Consider the following 6,743-nt stretch of genomic DNA (forward strand, 5'->3'; position numbering starts at 1 on the left):
GAAAGTTTATTTATTTAATATTTAATATTTATTTTTCAATGGTAGTTTTGTAATATTATATAATAATAGTTATAATTTGAAGATGTCAATAATCAACGAAGAAAGGGTGAGAAATTAAAAAAGAAGAAATTGCTAACAATTAAATTTAATTGTATAAAATATTAAATATCTAATATATATTTTGTAATAAAATTTTAGTAATTTATATAATAAGAGTTTCAATTTGAAGAAACCAGAGTGAGATTAAAAAAGAGGAAATTGATAATGATTAAATAATAGTTTAAAATATTAAATATCACATTCAAATAGTTTTCATTCATAATTTACTACATGTCTTCTCAATAATAATTTAACCCATAACAAGATGCAACACTCACAAGAACACACATGATTTAATATATTATTTAATCTATTAAACAATAATAATTAAATAATGACGTTAAATTTTTTTATTAAATATTAAATATGTTTTTTAAATGACATTTTTGTCATATTATATAATAAAAGTTACAATTTGAAGACACTCGTGAAATTTAAAAAAGAGGAAATTGAAAATGATTAAATAATAGTTTAAAAGATTAAACTATTATTTAATCTTTTAAAAAATAGTTTAATCTTTAAACTCAATTCATAATTGAATATAATCCTAGCCAATAGTCAAAAAAGTTGAGTCACAATTTTATAACTTAATAAAAAAATTAAATTTTAATATTTTTTATCTTAATAAAAATTTTAAATTTTAATATTTTTATCATTCAAAATAAAGAAAGCATTTTTATAACTGCAATCACTCTCTATTTAGGTTTAAGTTAACAATTGGCTCTTTATATTCATGCATTCCATTCCTTAATGGATTGAATATGTGTAAGACACTATAGTAGGTGTATGCACCATATAAGCTAGTTGTCACCAAGTGTCGACTCTATGTTATCTCTCTTTTATACTATTCAAATTAAATCTTGAAGCCTTACATAACACCTCACCTAAATACTAATAAAAAGCTCTTCTTCATGATAAGGAATAGGTTGAGAAATGACACGTGCATGTTAAGCATGCATGAGCCTACATTAATGAAGGATGTATTAGAAAAAGAAGACTAAAATCAAGCCATGAAAGAAGAAATTGATCAGATTGATAAGAACAAAACCTAGACTCTAGTACCCAGACCAGAGAACAAGAATGTTGTTGGAACCAAGTGGGTGTATAGAAATCAACTAGATGCGAATGGTGGAGTTACAAGGAATAAGGAAAGATTAGTTTGCAAAGGATATGCACAAGAAGATGGAGAGACATTCTCCCTAGTTGCAAGATTAGGAGTAAGAACTCTACTTACAGAGGATTTAAAGTCTATCATATGGATGTTAAGTCACAGTTTCTGAATGGTATACTAGAAGAGGAGGTTTACATAGAACAACTTAAAGGATTTGTTGATCCAAACAAAAGGAACATGGTTTGTAGACTACACAAAGCTTTATATGGTTTGAAGAAAGCTTCCAGAGCATGGTATGAAAGATTACATAATTATCTTGTGAAGATTAGTTTTGAGAAGACTGATGACAACAACAATTTGTACTTGAAGACAGAAGGAGGTAAAGGGAATCTTACTAGCTGAAATATTTATTGATGATATCATATTTGGAGAAAAAAATGCATTGTGTAAGACATTTGCAAATGAAATGATGAAAGAATTTGAGATGTCTATGTTTGAAGAAATAAAGTTCTTTATTGGATTACAAGTCTATCAAATGAAATATGGTATTTACATCCTTCAGTCTAAGTATGTGAAGGAAATGTTGAAAATCTTTGGTAAAGAGGATTCAAAACTAGTTAATACTCCTATAGTGATAGGACACAAACTATCCAAAACTAATGATTCTACTGAAGTAAATCAAACATTGTACATGTCTATGATTGGAAAATTGCAATATGTAGTTCATAGAAGACCTAATATTACACTAGCTTAAATTGGGATTGTTGCAAGATATTCTACAAATCCTAAGGAGAATCACTTAACGACTATTAAAAGGGTTATGATATTCTTGAAAGGAATAGAAGATTATGGTCTATATTGCAAGAAAAATGACAAGTTTGAATTGAGATCCTATACAGATGTTGATTGGGATGGAAACATTAATGATAGGAAAAGTACAAGTGGTGAGCAATTTTCTTAGGAAAAACATTAGTCTCTTGGACTAGCAAGAAACAAAATTGTATTTCACATTCTATTGTTGAAGCTAGATATGTTGTTGCTATAGTGAATTGCACAAATGTGTTATGAATTAAACAACTACTCAAATGAATGAAGGAAGAAATCACTGAACCTATGGTACTCTACTAAAACAATACAAGTTGTATAAACATATCAAAGAACCCTGTGATACACACAAAGAAAAAGCACATTGCAATCAAGTATCATTAATTGAGAGAGTTGGTTAGGGACAAAGAAATGAGAATGGAATATGCGAATATAAAATAATAGATAACTAATATATTCACAAAACATTTACCTAAGGATGCACGTGAATATCTTAGAGGTAAACTAGGGGTGATACCCCTATCAAAAGATACTTAAAAAGTAAGAGTAGTGCCCTGCATCAGCTGATTTGAATGTAATATTTTATGACTTGATACAATGGATCTTACTTTAGGACTTGCCTGAAGTAAGGAAGGGGCTGAAACAAAAGATTTATAGTCACATACAAGGTGACATAGGGAGAAGTTGAATTGATTATGTTTACCTATATGGATAATAAGTATTTGGAATTATTGTCAAAGAGGGATATATCAAAAAAATTAGGGAGATATCAAAGAGATCAAGTCAGAGAAGGAAGGAGAAAGATTGTCAAAGAGGGACAAGACCAGATGAAGGAGAAATTAGAGGAAGAGATTAGAGTATACAAAGAAAGGCACACATAGTGATAGAGGGTGAGATTTAAATAAAAATTATTAAGTTTCCTTTTGGTATTGTTGTTGGTATTGGTTTTCCATCAATGCCAAAGAGGTAGATTGTTGAGAGGAGATTGTTGAAATGAAGAAGATTGATAAAACCTATCATGGAAAAATAATTATTTTGTCACTGATGTCTAACCTGCTACTTGTTGGTGAGATAATTGCTTAATTTAGTCTGAATGCTATCATTTGATTGATTGATAAAGAGAATTTGAAAAGAAAGGATAACAAGAGAACCTAGAGAAAAGCTCAGCTATATGGTGTATAAAAGGAGCACTAAGACCAAGAAAGACATTGATAATATAGTGTATTTTTTTCTACTTAGGGCTATAATGAAAGGGTACCTGAGCAAAGACTAGAAGAAGGCTAAGTAAAGAATTGTCTCTACCAAGCTTGATCGAGAAAATAGTAGAAGCAGAGCAAGTCAGTACAAGCTAAGTAGAAAGTTAGTTGAAGATGAGTAGTAAGTTTAGTATGTGCCAAGTGTCAAAAGATAGTAGTAGTGATCAAGAAAAACTTAGTGTATGTCCAGCAACCCAGTATTGATTGAGCATCAAAAGATAGTGTTTTCTGAGCAAATAACTTATTATTGCCAAGTGATAGTAAAATGAGTTTGATCAAAGATTTGATGAATCTGAGCTAACAAAGTTGATTTCTTGAATTGTGTGAAACATGTGGAAGATAACTATGATGAGCTAGTGCCACAAAATTCAAGATAAACTATTTTGAGATGAATTCAAAGAGGATTGTAGAGGAAGTTTCTAGAGGGAATAAAATGGATAGATGGGAAGATTCAATGAATCTAACCTAACACTAGAATGGACGATTGTGGTTAAGCATAAAAGACCTGACTTTTCTATAATAAGAGATAATATTCTAGAAGAAACTTGTCATACATGAGAAACTGAGAAAGACAAGGATTCTAGGGTGTTGCTTCATATGGTGGCTGAATGAAAGAGTCTAAAATTGGCATAATAAGAAAGAATGCTCAAGGAGATGAAGGCTTGAAGGAAGAACAAGCTATTAGATATGAAGAGGATGAATGCTAAGTAGAATGGAGGACTAAATGTGAGATCTACAATATTCCTTAAGAGTTATTTTATTATCAAACCTAGTCCCACTATTATTTTCTAACAACTATATTAGTTTGGATAAATCCTTTGGAATAATGTTCACCTAATAGTCATGAGTAAATCCTTTAACATAGTGCCTTTTTAAGGGAATGTTCTAAAGTCATGTAACAAGGCTTATTCCTAATAGGGTTATTTAACTACTTTAACCAAGTCACATTTTACAATGTGCATTATAACCTTTACCAAGGTTGGCTCCTCACAAGGCTCACGTCCTTGTGTCAAAATGTGTGATTGACTTTGTGGTATTGCATGTTTACATTTATGCAATGTTATTTTGACCTAGGACAAAAATATGCAAAATTTTAAGATATTGAATGATCAATGCATGCATAAGTATAAGTTGAAGTACTAAAAAGTTTTATTTCTACATTTGCACCTTGGATAACTGATTCACCTCCCCCAGTTATTCTAAACATTTCAACAATACCTATATGAAACCTTTCTAGAAATAAGGAGAATGATATAAGAAAATACAAACATCAAAGCCATAAAAAAAAGTGGGACCAAAACCAATACAAAAAGTAGCTTGAAAAAAAGTGCCTTCGGATAAGTAAACATGTAAACACCCATCGCTAGATAAACATGAAAACAGACTAGATCTCAGGATAAAAATAACTAACTATAAAGAAAAAAAATGGAGTACCAAGCCAAATAAACAAATGAATTCTATTAATAATTTTGTAGATCTATATTGCGGTCATCAAATATATACTTCCTTCCATTAGAGATGTCACAGGATCTGAATGAACAAAATTATACCAAAAAACTTCGATAAATTTTTTTCCTACTTGAGCACAATCGACTAATGAAGGCCTTGCTTTGAAGATACCATTCCAAGCCTTTCTAATCAACACAAATGTAGGTGTTAGTATCTGTTAGTAGAAATATTTAATTACATGTAATCTCTTCCATTCTCCCTTTGAAATTCCTTTACTTCTTAATCTCTAAGTCTGGGAAAAATTGAATAGGATGGTCATTGACCCCAAACTTGCTCAACTTGGAATGTACAAGTTATCATTGATGTTCTCTAGGACCAAATCTAACTCCTTAATAATGGGAATTATAATAAAAACTCTACAAAAATATCTAATGAGTTCCTAGTCCCTGTATATAAAGTATAGTGGCAATGAACATGGCCGCTATACCTGAATTATGGTTTTGCGTGTCCATTGACTTGGAGAACTCATCCTTGACAACAATTCTAATTGCCCTATATGCTAGACCATTGCTAGGCTTAACCATCTTATGAATCCTATGATCAATAATCTTCCCCTAAAAGGACATCTCTCTTACTAGACCTCATATGGGTGGTCATATCCATAGCTATCTCTACAAGACTCAAACCTAGAAATGAAGAAAGCAACTAGAAGCACTAGGCATATATCACCATGAAATCCTCATTAAATAGAAATATTGATAATCATATTAGAATACTTGGGAAATACATTAGAAGAAAAATTCACATTTACCAACACCTTAATTTTTATTGTTCTACCTTGACCAAAAAGTTATTAAATTATGTTTAATTTTTTAACTTAAAATCATACAAATGGAAAATGTTGGCCAACTATTACACTTGCTTCATATTTATTAAAGATAAATTTTGTGTAGTGCTAATATGTTCACATGTTTAGAGGATTTGTTGGACTCAAAATTCCCAAAATTTTTGGGTAGAAACCATTTTCATTAATTACATGGATGTAAGTAGAAATTGGAGAAGTTAGACTTAATGAAAAGTAGCCATTTTTAGACAATTCAACCTTTGTGTGGAACTTTATACATCCAAAAAAAACTAATCATAGTGATTCTATTTTTGTTGATAGGCTATCATTAGAGATATCTTCAAATTCATCATTCAGAACTATATTCTCTTCCTATTCCCATGCTCCAATTCGATCCTCAAGTATAAAGACATCAATCCAATATGGAATTTTTGGAAGGAAACATTTGTAATAATTTTTATCATACCACCATGACCAAATATTTATTAAATTTTGTTTAATTTTGTAACTCAAAACCATACAAATGGAAAATTTTGGCCACCTATTACACTTGCTTCATATTTATTAAAGATAATATTTTGTAGTGCTAATATGTTCACATGTGTGGAGGATTTTCTGGACTCAAAATTCCAAAAAAATTTGGGTAGAAACCATATTCATTTATTACATGGACGTAAGTAGAAATTGGAGAAGTTAGAATTAATGAAAAGTAGCCATTTTTGGATAATTCAACCTTTGCGTGGAACTTTATACATCCAAGAAAACTAATCATAGTGATTCTATTTATGTTGATAGGCTATCATTAGAGATATCTTCAAATTCATCATTCAAAACCATATTCTCTTTCTATTCCCATGCTCCAATTTGATCCTCAAGTATTAAGACATACTTCCAATATGAAATTGGTGGAAGGAAAGATTTGTTAAAAATAAAATAAAAAATCTAGATTTTGACAAAGATTTAGAGTCTAATTGAGAAAGTCATTCATATTCTCTACTTGCATAACATGATATGATGGAACTATTATTCTTCTTACTGTATATGAGCAATGTTAGTATGCTAATAGAAACCAAATTTAAATAAAGCTTCTACAAACTAAAAAAAATTCATAAACTTCAAGATAGACTATGATGATCTCTCAATTGAGAATATGAACCAT

Source organism: Cupressus sempervirens, chromosome 3, assembly GCF_028749045.1.
Source record: "Cupressus sempervirens isolate cs-2001-9-10 chromosome 3, ASM2874904v1, whole genome shotgun sequence".
Classification (NCBI taxonomy): domain Eukaryota; kingdom Viridiplantae; phylum Streptophyta; class Pinopsida; order Cupressales; family Cupressaceae; genus Cupressus; species Cupressus sempervirens.